The 13,502-nt window shown below is 39.9% G+C and overlaps 1 protein-coding gene across 3 annotated transcripts in view; it reads left to right on the forward strand.

The window, feature by feature from the left end:
- The window catches only part of CHCHD3 (coiled-coil-helix-coiled-coil-helix domain containing 3), a 277,263-nt gene that overhangs the window by 85,552 nt on the left and 178,209 nt on the right, over positions 1 to 13,502 (forward strand). The gene's annotated exons all lie outside the window — the stretch shown is intronic.

The following is a 13,502-nucleotide window of genomic DNA, read 5'->3' on the forward strand; positions in this document are numbered from 1 at the left end:
AGAAGGATGAGCTTGGTCTAAGGGACAAGGCCTCTTCAGCTCTTGGTATTTCTTTTGAGGTTACAGAGCAGTCGAGCTGAAAAATACAGGGCCATCTTTATTCACATGTGAGACCGATGGATATTCTTTTCTAAGGTTTGTGTTTAACTAGCTAATAATAACAGTTGTGACCATGCTCAATAATGTAAAATTTGATTTTTTTTAAATTAACATATAATGTATTATTTTTTCAGTCTTACACAATTCACTGCACTCACCATGGCACGTACCCTCCCCATTGTCCATAACCCAGCCACCCTATCCCTTCCCCACCTCTACCCCCCAGCAGCCCTCCGTTTATTTCCTGAGATTAAAAGTCTCTTATGGTTTGTCTCCCTCCTGATCCCGACTTGTTTAGTTTTTTCCCTCCCTACCCCCCACGACCCCCCACCCTGCCTTCCAAATTCCTCATATCAGAGAGATCATATAATTGTCTTTCTTTGATTGACTTAGTTCGTTAGCATAATACCATTTAGTTCCATCTACATCTTTGCAAATGGCAAGATTTCGTTTTTGTAAAATTTGGTTCTTAAGAGGCCGTGTATCCTTTTGTTGTAGTGGATTTCCATTAGTTTTCTGAGAACAGAATTGGTCTTATAGCATCTACTCCTTTGGTGGAGGGCTGGGGGGGGTGGTTTGTCTTTCCGTTTCACCTACAACTTCATTAGGCTCTCGAGTTTTCCAAAGAGGACGTCACTCTTCTCTCAGGCTGCACATTTCAGCAATTGGCTGCACATTTCACCAGGATTATAGAATAGGTGCTTGCCAGGGAATTCAATCTTGAACTTACTACTGTGCAACATTTAATCAAAGCGATATAGGCATTCTGCCTATTCCATGACTCCCTGAGACCTGTCCTTCAATTATGCTTGATTATTATTAGCTGCAGAACTGGGCCGTGCTGTTCTATCCTTATGTGAAATTGCTCTTATTTGATGGTGTAGGTGTTAATAGTTTTCACCATGCATATATTACATATTATATATTATATGTATGAAAACTTCATAGTGTTTATAATACAAGGGAGCTGTGTTATACCCGAGGTTTCTTTTTGGGAAAATGCAGCTTATAGCGAAAAGGCGATATAGGGAGATTATTTCCATAACAATTAATTTACAGTGCCCTGGATTGTTTCATCCAGAGCTTTTTGTGTGTTTGTTTGTTTTTTAAAGATTTTATTTATTTATTAGAGATCACAAGCAGGCAGAGAGGCAGGCAGGGAGAGAGGAGGAAGCAGGCTCCCCGCTGTGCCGGTGTGGGGCTCGATCCCAGGACCCTGAGATATGACCTGAGCCGAAGGCAGAGGCTTTAACCCACTGAGCCACCCAGGCGCCCCTGTTTGTTTGTGTTTTTAAGATTTTATTTATTTATTTGTCAGAGAGAGAGAGAGCACAAGCAGGCAGAGTGGCAGGCAGAAGCAGAGAAGCAGGCTCCCTGCTGAACAAGGAGCCCTATGTGGGGCTCGATCCAGGACCCTGGATTCATGACCTGAGCTGAAGGCAGCGGCATAACCAACTGAGCCACCCAGGCATCCCTCATCCAGTGTTTTAATCAGTTAAACTTTGCCCTAAAATGCTTTAACAAACCCATTAGTGTTAGAATAAAAAATAGAAGAGTAATGTCAAAAGGGGAGAGGATATTAGGGAGTTGGAGTCTTAAAAGCATCTAAAGCATGTCCACCATCCTCCCATCTCAATTTCAGTCTCATTCCCAGCTGCTCCTGGTTAGAGGAGTGTGTGATGGACAGGTGGGAGCCAGTGGGCTAGTTGGGGCAGAGCACAAGGATCACCAGAATGCGTCCCCATCTCTGAATGCCCGTCAGCTGGTCTGGGAGAGAGATGGGAATGAGAGACTTTCTCCTGGTTCCTGGTCGTGGTGAGGGGGTGGCGCCTGAAAACTCAGCTGGTGATCCGCCACCCGGTCCCAAGGGCGGAGACTGCCTGGTCCCCCACCGTGGAACAGGTACCACTGCTAAACACAGCCCAGCATCTGGGCCTACGCCCTGGGGAGGGGGCAGATGATAAGAAGGTACTTGCTGGGCGCTGCAGCCAGGCAGAAAGATAGAGGAGAGGAGCACTCCACAAAGGTGCTTCCAGCAAGAACTGTTGGAGTGTTTCACTGGTGCTTTTGATGTTTATGGCATTAGCAGCTGTTGCTACTTGATTGTAAGATACGTCGATTTGAAGGTGCATCTTGGTTTTGTAGATACTGAACGATGGGGAAGGTAACGCCATCTCGTTATAATTGATGAAAGAGAGTAAATCGTAGATGGAGATCAACGGAAGAGAGAGAAACAGTGGTAGTTGAATGGAATGAACCATTTCACTGAGCTGAAGACAGACTGGAGTCTGCACAGGGCGGGGCCTCTCTGTTTCAGAGGGTTGATGAGAGTAGACGCGCACCAACTCATGGACCCTAACAGTTTTCAACTCTAGGGATAAAGAGAAGATCCTGTAAGCTGCCTGACAGGAGGAACCACTAATTTATAAAGGAAATGGGATCAGTCTGGTTCTGCCAGCCCGTAGGCTGGAAGGTGGGACAACTCTCAGGATTCCTGAGAAAAACAAGGCTGAAACTCCCGAATTCTGTATTGAGCTCTCATTGGCCTGTCAGGTGAAAAAAGGACCTCTGGGCATGTGAAGATATTGAGAATTTATTATTCTTGAAATATTATTTTGGCTAGCAGCCAGCATCCATCGAGGAGGCAAAACTCATCAGTTGCTTCTACAGAGAGAATTTAATATAAGAATTGTTAATGAAGTATGTAAGGGTTGAAAAGTCAGGAGGAAACCCACAACACAGAAGAGCCCTAAGGCAGTGCTGTTTACATCGATGGCTCACGTTACATTTCTATTAATTAAAATCGGTCTAGTAGTCAGGTCAAAAACGTAAAGAAATAGGTGAAAAGAATTCTAAGATATGTTATTTCCCCCAGTATATCCAAAATACCATCATTTTAGCATTGAATTTATTAGTGACACCACATTCTTGTTTTCCTACTAAGTATTAAAAAAGGACACAAGTGTGTCCTTTATTTGGACAGCACATCTCAGTTTGCAGTGGCCCCATTTCTGTGGCTCCTGTTGACTGTGTTGGACAGCACAGCTTTCAGGTGTCCCAGAGGCAGACCTGGCGGGAAGCAGCTGCAGTTGATAAAACATTGAACCTGTAGGAGGAGTTCTGTGAACTGCTGCTCGGCTTCAGGGGGCGAGGTGCCTCCTGGCTGGTGGCACTGCTGTTTGTCTCTGAGCTTGGAGGAGAGGCCAGTGTGTGGGGGACTCAGGTTTTGAGGAGCATCCTGGTAGGGCTGATGTCTCCAGCGTGGGATGCAGTGAGGTTGATCTTTGCAAGTGTGGGCGAACTGGATTAAATAGTGAGGCCTGAGTGATGCTGAAAGATGTAGACAGCAAACAGGAGAGTGCCTTTTTTCTCTCCCCAGCCTTGCAGTCTCCTGCTGGCACCCTCTCTCTGCAGAGCGAAAGAGGGACCCAACTGCGGAGCAGAAGTGTGGCTTAGATGGCTCTCACATCACAAAAGCTGAGGTTAGAAGAGGGGTGTGAACCCGAGAGTCAGAGACAAGTATCTGATGTAGTAGACCATCTTAGGAAAATACTTAAAAAAGAGAATTCTAACCAAATAACAAATACATTACAACAGATCTCAGTACAGGGAAAGGTGGAGAGGAGAGGAAGTACCCATGAGGAGGAGTCTTTGCATTGTATGCCTGAATGGTACACAGGAACGTCTAATAATGGTACTATTCATATGGATTCTTGAAATTGGTGAGAAAGCCTTGAAGAGAGAGCTCGAGAATTGTAGGAATTCGATAGCACTGAACTCTTAGATAAGGAGTTGGATTCTGGGGAAAAGTCAGTGTATTCAAATGATTTCATCTTCCTGAGTTTGCAGAGAGTAGTGGTTGAGAAAATAGTAGGAATTGTGTTTTTTAACAGTAGCAGGGGGATGATGTATCTCTGAGAGGAAAGGAATGACCACTAATTGCATAGAAAAATACCCTAGAGCTTTTTGAGAGGGGAAGAGAATATATAGTAAAGGAAGGAAGGGGAAAAAAGATAACAAAGTAAAATTGATAGTAAACATAATATAAAATGGAGGAAATAAAGGTAAGTGTATTAGTTATTGTACTCTTAATAATTGTGGCTGGCCACATTGCGCATTTAAAGATCAAGGCTGCCAGATTGTGTTAACATGCAGACACACTCACCCCCTCAGGAGCTGTGTAGTATATGACGTACACTTAAAAGTAATCTTTTTGAACCTTAATAAGTGAATTAAAAATTAATGGGTTGGCAAAAGTGTACCAAACAAAATAGGAGGAAAGGTACGATTCAGGGTTATAAGGACTAACGAGAATAAAGAAACACGATTATATGATGATAACAAGCACATCTTATGAAAACAAAAGTCATTAACCTTTATGTGTCAATCAAATTAACAGCTCAGTATAGGAGTCAAAACCAGAAATTCGAAGGCTACTTGATTTAAAACAGAAAAATAAAGAACTTTGTGTCATCATTCTTTCCTTAAAAATGTTTACTCTGGGCTTGATGGAGGAATCCGCTAAGCTCTAACATTAAAGCATCTCCCATAAAAGAGATAGATTGAGTTAGTGAGGTGTGTGTCTGTACATTCCAGAGGCATAATGCCGGTGGAGGGTGAGAGGTTGCAGTTTGGTTGAAGCTTGAAAGTTCTTTGAAATAGAAAACAGCTATTGATTCTTTTTCCTCTGCAAGTCTTAGAATGGAGAAGGGTAATCTTTATCTCTCTCTCTCTCTCTCTCTCTGTTTCTGGTCAAAAGTTTCCCCAAACTTAGCAACTTGACAAGGACATAATTTCAAAAAGTGTATCTTGGGCGCCTGGGTGGCTCAGTGGGTAAAGCCTCTGCCTTCCGCTCGGGTCATGATCTCAGGGTCCTGGGATCGAGTCCCGCATCGGGCTCTCTGCTTGGCGGGGAGCCTGCTTCCCCCTCTCTCTCTGCCTGCCTCTCTGCCTGCTTGTGATCTTTCTGTCAGATAAATAAATAAAATCTTAAAAAAAAAAAAAGTGTATCCTGGCGAGGTGTGTCTTTTATGAAGAAGAAGCATAAAATGCAAATCATTGTAAAAGATACGTGTTTCATATACTTAAGGATAGTGAGAATGCTGTCATTTCTTCATAGCTGAGTCTTCTTTACGAGACCCTCCCCTGTAACTTAGGTCACTGACCCAGGGAGGTCATAGTTTTCTGTCTACAGGAGGAAGCTGGCTCACATTGTCACTGGTCCCTGCCCAAGTTGTGTTCCACGCGGGCTGATGATGGGATGGGGATTTGCTCTGGCGATGCCTACATTTGTGCCCTAGACCCTTTCTCCTCCAGCTGACCCTGTGGTTATCTTCCTCCAGCATCTCAGTACGTAAACCCGTCCAGCACCCTCAAAAGGAATGTTATAGGCCGAGGTGTAGATACTTTCTAGACAAATAACAAAGTTATAGATACTTTCAGGTCATGCAGGGTTATTTCCTCCTCCTCCTTCTATGAAACAGTTGGTTTTCAAGCCCTATTGACATCCACAATTTAATGGTGTCTCTGTGTCTCCACTCTCACCATTGTCCAGTTGTATTTTGAATATTGGGACAACTGATGTATAAAATAAAAAGTTGATTATTTTGGTTTAAGATGCCTCTGAATAGTCCGCTTAAGCCAGATACAGAAGTGGCGGTAGGTACTTCTAGGAGAGGGAAGGCAAAGGTGCTTCAGGTTGTCCTGTAAGTTCCTCCTGTGGAGTTTTAATTGTGAATTTCCAAGGGACAAGGAGGTGCATGAGCCATGGATATGGTGACAATTAATTTGAGAATAAAATCAGAATTCTTAAAAAAAAAATCAGAATTCTTTTCAAATATAAATGTATTTTTCACTCAGTAGAGAATGTATTCAGTAAGAAAATGGTATTAGAAAAGTAGGACAGGTAGATCTTTTCCCTAAATGAGAATTGAAAAAGGAACTCTGTCTACAAAATAATATGTGATATGGGATGGGAGGCAGTCATCTGAGGTTGGGGTTGGGGAGGCGGGTTAGGATTATGGCTCTGGGTAATCCCCAATAGAAGTTGTGGGCTTCCTGTTATAGGCTGAGTTTTCCCTCCAGCATCATTTTGAAGCTTTGCAGGAAAATGTCCGGACTATGACTACCTTTGAACGTAAGCTAAAACCACTTTTAAAAAATATGTTTGTGCAAAGGAAGGAAATCTTGATTGTTAAATTCTGAATGACATTTTAAATGATATTTATGTAGAAACATAGATGACCAAAATAAATGTCCTCTTAGTTACATTCAGAGCCAGGTCGTAATCCTGGTTAAATAATACTGGTTTATTATGTGGTTTGCTAGACTGCAGTCCTTCAGCTTTCCAAGACAGTGCCCTTTATTGCAAAATTACCATTATATAAAGAATACCTATGTTCTGTACTATTCAAGTACGCTCATACTCTGTATTCCTTCTTTCAAAAGTATTTATTAAATGCTTGCCAAAGCCAGGCGCCATTTAACTTACAAATGCTTTGGTTTTACATAATTTCTCTTTGTCTCCACTTCCTAATCCAGAATATAGTAATCAATTCCATAGGGTTGTGAGTTACATCTGACAAGTGCCCAGACCTGTGCCTGGCCCAAATGTCAGCATTATTAAATACTAACTCTTTATCTGTTGTATATCAAGATATTACATATAGATACATATAAATATTACTTATAGACACGTAGCTATTATATATGACTGTAACATGGCTGTATTAATGTACCTTCCTCTGTATGTGTGTATTTTGGAACCTCAATGCACAAACATTGCTTCCAGTATTTGAAATAATTTGAGTGGAGAAGTATTAAGCTTCCTGTGTTCTTTTATTTTTATAAAGTCTTACTATTAAAAAATTGTATACTTGTTCCATCATTATTCTTAATAGTCTAATAATTAGTTTGTTGAATTACCCAGCTCAGCTTTTCTGTTTAAAAAATGAATGGTAAACAGTATTTTGAATGCTGGTTCAGCATGTTCTGACAAAGTATGATGCATTAAAATAAAATTCATCATCAGCACTGGAAATGACCTTTGAGGTTGTAGTCGCTCATTTTTCTCTTCCAGCGTTTGAAATAGTCTTCCTGAGTCAAGTGCATTGCAATACTTTGCAGATACTGTCTCTGTAAAATGGTCACAGTTCAGTTGTAGATAAATCATTTCATCAAATCACTTTATCTCTAACAATCTTCATTTCCGGTTTATTCTCCCCCATTATCTGAGGTTCTTGTCATCTTTCCTCAGTAATATAATGGCCTTATACATTAAATTATAAAGTATTTTTCTAAGCTAGAATTGTATAGAATTACTTGTGTGTCAGCCTATACGAAGATAAATCTGAGTGTTTGTGTATGGTCACATGAGCAGTGTCCAGGTTCAGAGAAACAGTTAGGGCCCCTGAAAGCCAAGCCACTTTTGGGAAAGGGCTGGTAATAATTTTGACTTCAGCAAACTCTGATTTGATATAGTGGAGTCAAATAAAAAATCAGCTTTTAAAAAATAATTATGAATAATATCAAATCTACAAACTGTCCTTCTGTGACCACAGAGGTGAGTAATGCAATGGGATCTAATTCCTGTCAAGGGGTTGACTCCTTAGGAGGTTTAAGAAGCATAGCTTTGGAAATCAGATCAGGTCATTTTATGTCTCCCATGTGCTTTTGCACATCTCAGTCTTTTTCCTGTGAAAGAAGGGGGATAGAAATGCCTCCTTCTTGGAGGATAATGAGGTTGATTACATTAAAAAACTGCATAGCTAAAGCTATCTTTGAAATGCCCTTCCCACTTTCTTGAAATCTTTAAGTTATTTGGAATCAAATAATATTGGCTGGTTTTTATGTAGAAACTGAAACATGTAGGACTAGATTTTAGATATCTGTGAAAGCTGAATGTATATGAGGGTTTCTCTTTTTTTTTCCATTTAAAAGGACATGTTGTAATAATTCATTATAGGAGATTTGGCTGGTTTTTAGAAATTCATTTTGCTGGTGTATCTTAAATCTCTCACCTGATTGAGAATATACCGAGGAAAACAGCTAAGTTGCTAGGGCTTGAGGTATAAGGGCAGAGCTGCCTGGTATTTGTTTCATTAAGCTTAGGCAAGCTATCCAATTACTTAATGCAAATAAGAAAAGTTTACACTAAACTCCTACTTCTTTGCTTAAAACTCTAGAGAATTTAAATGAGGAGAGATATGTATTTAAAAGAAGGAGATTTAAATGAAACTTAAATCAGGGGCTTAATGTAGAATAATATTAGACCAGGAGATCTGAAATAATAAGTGGGGAATGCCAATAAATAAAGGGAATGTATTCTCTGGGATGCTTGGTTTGTTTAGTTTTATTTCAAGATAATTCTTGAAGCTTTGGCAACCCAGGTTAATAATCAAAGACCCATTTTATCTCATGCCTCCTTTTCATCTAGCAGGGACCTTCAAAGCAGTAAACTGTTGCCTTCTGTTGTCAGTGAGCATTTCACTGGCTTGCCTTGTGGAGTGTTTCCAGAACAACCCGGCTCTGATGTGTGGCTCCACCATTGGGCCAGTAGCACTCAGGCCCAGAAAGCTGGGTCATCTCACTTGGCTCAGAGAGAAAAATGAGATGATCGCACAGCCATCTACCTTTCATAGATGGCCATTGAGTAGAATAGCTCAATGGAACAATCAAACGAAGGGCCCTGGAGAAGAAGCTCTGAAAAGAATTAGGAGCTTCTGAACATACAGGCAGTGTGTGTGTGTGTGTGTGTGTGTGTGTGTGTGTGTGTGTGTTTGTGTGTGTGTTTGTGTGTGTATGTGTGTGTTTTGCAAAACATTTGGAAAATGATCTACATGAATCAGTGAAAGAGGAAACTAATTAAGAAATGTCTTACTGTAAGTGAATCTCGTGGAGGAGAGATCTGGGGAAATTAGGAATACAACAGTTTAGAAATTTTTCCTCTGTTGCTTTTACTTCTGAAGTAAAAAGGAAACTTCATTTAGTGATACATCTATCTGAAACTCTGCCCTCCAAAATCATATGAAAGGAAGCAGAACTTCTAAACTTTTCTAGACTTTTTTCCCTAAAATTTGTTTCTGTAATTGTAAGGTTTTTAGCTTTAAAGTTTTTAGTTTTTTAGCTTTAAGCTTCAGAAACTCTTCCAAACCTTGCACTATTTTTTTATTGATAACTGTGTGTGTATTTGTGTGTGTATGTGTGTGTTAACAGTGTTCCCTCAGTGACTCTGGGTCTCTCAGCCTTTGGTGTCTGAAACAGCAGGCACACACTGAGCTCTAAAGAGAAGCCTTTCTCAATACCTCGGGACCCGACTGATGTCTCCCCTAAAACACATTCTCCTCTGGGTTGCTCAGTTAATATCCTTCAGATTTCACTTCAGATATTGACTCCCATCCATATCGTTTCAGAGCAACCTCACTTAAAAAAAAAAAAAGTGCATCAGGGTTTAAGCTTCCTGAGGATAGGGACTGTGTCACTTGTGCTCACCATTTTGTTCTCAGTAATCAGAATAATGTCTTTCACCCAGTAATTTATATATTGAATGAATTTGTGAATCCCATTTATTCTTACCTAGTTCATAGTTTTTATTAAGTAGTGGGAAACTCTAAGGATGAGATGAGAAATATAAGTGCCCACTGAATGGAAATGATCAAATTTGGAGGTAGTACTCCTTTGTTTCATTTATCTTCTGCCACCAACTTTCTCAAGAGTTTTTATGGGATGGAGAATAATGTATTTAATGTTTAATGTTTGTAAACTTTTACCTGCAAGGGACTTTAAGATTATATAGTTCAACCATCATATTTTAAAGCTGAAAAAACAGGTTTATTAGATTGCACAGTAAAGTTACTGATAGGTAATAAGAATTTATTACCTATCACATTATATATACAGACACAGACATATATATGTAAGGGTGTGTGTGTGTGTGTGTGTGTGTGTGTGTGTGTGTTTAGGCAAGTGGGAAAGAAACGAGGGAGCATATGAAGGGATAGGGCTGCAAGTCATTGTCAGTTTTTAAGTTTGGAAGTCCTTGAAGATAATAAAAATAAAGCAGATCTTCCTTTTTTTATTAACATATAATGTATACTTGTTTCAGGGGTACAGGTCTGTGATTCATTAGCCTTACACAATTCACAGCACTCACCATAGCACATAGCCTCCCCAGTGTCCATCACCCAGGTACCCCATCCCTCCCACTCCCCTCCCCTCCAGAAACCCTCAGTTTGTTTCCTGAGATTAAGAATCTCTTGTGGTTTGTCTCCCTCTGTGGTTTCATCTTGTTTCATTTTTCCCTCCCTTCCCCTGTGATCCCATGTCTTGTTTCTCAAATTCCACATATCAGTGAGATCATATGATAATAATTGTCCTTCTCTGATTATCTAATTTCACTTGGCATAATACCCTCTAGTTCCATTCATGTTGTTGCAAATGACAAGCTTTCATTTTTTGTTTGATGACTGCATAATGTTCCATTGTATATATAGACCACATCTTCTTTATCCATTCGTCTGTTGATGGACATCATCTAGCCTCTTTCCATAGTTCGGCTATTGTGGACATGGCTGCTATAAACATTAGGATGCACATGTCCCTTTGGATTACCACATTTGTGTCTTTAGGGTAAATACCCAATAGTGCTATTGCTGGGTTGTAGAGTAGCTCTGTTTTCAACTTTCTGAGGAACCTTCCATACTGTTTTCCAGAGTGGCTGCACCAGCTTGCATTCCCACCAGCAATGTAGGAGGGTTCCTTTTTCTTTGCATCCTCGCCAACACCTGTCATTTCCTGACCAGTTAATTTTAGCTTTTCTGACTGGTGTGAGGTGGTATCTCACTGTGGGTTTGATTTGTATTTCCCTGATGCCGAGTGATATTGAGCACTTTTTCATGTGTCTGTTGGCCATTTGGGTGTCTTTGCAGAAATGTCTGTTCATGTCTTCAAAGCAGAACTTCTTATCAGTGAAAACTTGGAAAAAAAGGAAGATGGAAAAGACAAAGCATATATAGTCATGGTGTATATAGTGAACTGGGAGAGTTTCTTCTTCTTTCCAGAAAACTACTGCTTTTTCTGTATTCCTAACCCCACAGTGGGCACTATTATTATTATTACGTAACCGTGTTGAGTGTTGAGTGCTTTAGGCTAAATGTTTTGTGTATATAGAACCTGGTAAGGTAGATATTATAGTGGTTCATTTTACTCACAATAACAAGACCCAGGGAAGTTAACTCAAGTATTGACTCAGCTAGTATATACTAGAACCTTGATTTGGACCCAGGACTCCCAACTCCAAAGTTTGTGCATCTGTACGAGGTATTACAAACTGATAATCTTTACTTTTATTATAACATTGAAGGCTTTTGTGCCCAAGTTTTTGCTTTTTTTTCCTTAACTTGCCAAAACTTTTTTTTTTTAAGTTTTTTTTTAAAGATTTCTTATTTATTTATTGTCAGAGAGAGAGCAGGCAGAGTCACAGGCAGAGGCAGAGAGAGAAGCATGCTCCCTGCTGGACAAGGAGCCCGATGCGGGACTTGATCCTAGGACCCCGGGCTCATAACCTGAGCCGAAGGCAGCTGCTTAACCGACTGAGCCACCCAGGCATCCCCTTGCCAAAACTTTTTAAGTTGAGCTCCTTTTTACTTTATTTGTAATTAAAATTGATACCATATGCAAGTAAACTAAATTAGAAAAATTATTATTATTTAAGCAGTATTTTAAAATATATACCACATGTGGTAGATATGAGAAAATCTACTTGTATAGAATTCATTTTATGTGGGGCACCTGGGTGGCTCAGTGGGTTAAGCCGCTGCCTTCAGCTCAGGTCATGATCTCAGGGTTCTGGGATCAAGTCCCGCATCGGGCTCTCTGCTCAGCAGGGAGCCTGCTTCCCTCTCTCTCTCTCTGCCTGCCTCTGTCTACTGTGATCTCTCTGTCAAATAAATAAATAAAATCTTTAAAAAAAATTCATTTTATGTGAATGAATTAATAATGTGATTTTTAAAACAGTTTATATATGCATGTAAAGTCCTCAGCACAGTTCTTGACATGTAGTAGGTGATCTATGTAGTGATAGTAATTTTTATCATTTTATTTTAGTTTCCACCTAACTTGTAACCTAGGTAATATCTTTTACTTGGTGATATGCTAGTGCAGTGCTTCAACTGCACTGTTTTATAATCTGATACAGTAACCTCAGCAGTTACCAGCACACCGTCCTTATGTGGACCACTTCATTTTTGTTGTTATTCTCCTTTTATAGATCTCCAGAACTTAGGTGGGTAGAAGTATATTTTGGTAATTGAGGGCTGTGGCTCTCAATTCAGTATGCATTAGAATCACCTGGAGGACTTACTAAGAGGCAGTTTGTGGGGCACTACCCCCACAGTTTCTAATTCAGTAGATGTGGGTGGTGTCCGAGTGTTTGCATTTCTAACACGGTCCCACGGATGCCGCCGCTGCTGAGGTCTGTGGATGCTTTTAGAACTGCTGCTCTCCACAAATGACGAGCCTTCTAATTATCCGTGTTCTTTTATGATTATGTACGTCTGCTGAGTTACTGTACTGATAGCATTGATGCTGCTGAGCTGTGAAATAATATGGAGAAATTTAGTTTGTGTAAGTGTAATTGTACTTACTGCTTAAGTAAAAGCTTCTAGAGGTTAGTTTTGCATTAGAGAATTTCAGAGTGTAGGTTTTAATGTATCTCTGTTCTTCATCTTTATTCAAGACATAAAAACAGGTTCAGTTTTTAGGAGTATATTTTACAAGGTAATTTCTGATTTTGTTTATTTATTTATTTGAGAGAGAGAGAGAGAATGCGGGGTGGGGCAGACTGGGAGAGTCTTTAAGCGGACCCTCTCTGACCAGGGAGCCCAACTCAGGACTCGATCCCAGGACCCATGAGATCATGACCTGAGAGTCAGATGCTCAAGGGACTGAGCCACCCAGGCACCCCTCTGATTATATTTTTAATTATAATTGATGATAATGAAATTTGATTGTAATTGATACCTGAGAATTTCAGAGTATCTGGATGATGTGGCAACTTAAAAATAGTAACAAGTTTTTATTTAGTTCTTTTCAAAAATCTTTTTAAAACTAAAATTTGATAGACTAGTATTGAATTCAGTTTGGTGCTCATCATTCCACTTACAAAGTAGATTTCACTTGGAATTTCACTTATACCAACATAACGATTTTACCTTTTCTTTTTAAAGCATCGCTTATACCTTTGGGGATATGATGGTATAGATGGGTTTATTCTCTCAAGAGAAGAAAAGGCAATCAGAAAATCTTTGTCCATAAGATTAGACTAAAATGTACTCTCATTCAGTGATTACAGAATGCCTTTATGTGCAAGGCATTATGGTGAAAATTGGTGCCAAAGTAATTTATCT

This window comes from Lontra canadensis, unplaced genomic scaffold (genome assembly GCF_010015895.1).
Source record: "Lontra canadensis isolate GAN:19392208 unplaced genomic scaffold, GSC_riverotter_1.0 scaffold2, whole genome shotgun sequence".
Classification (NCBI taxonomy): domain Eukaryota; kingdom Metazoa; phylum Chordata; class Mammalia; order Carnivora; family Mustelidae; genus Lontra; species Lontra canadensis.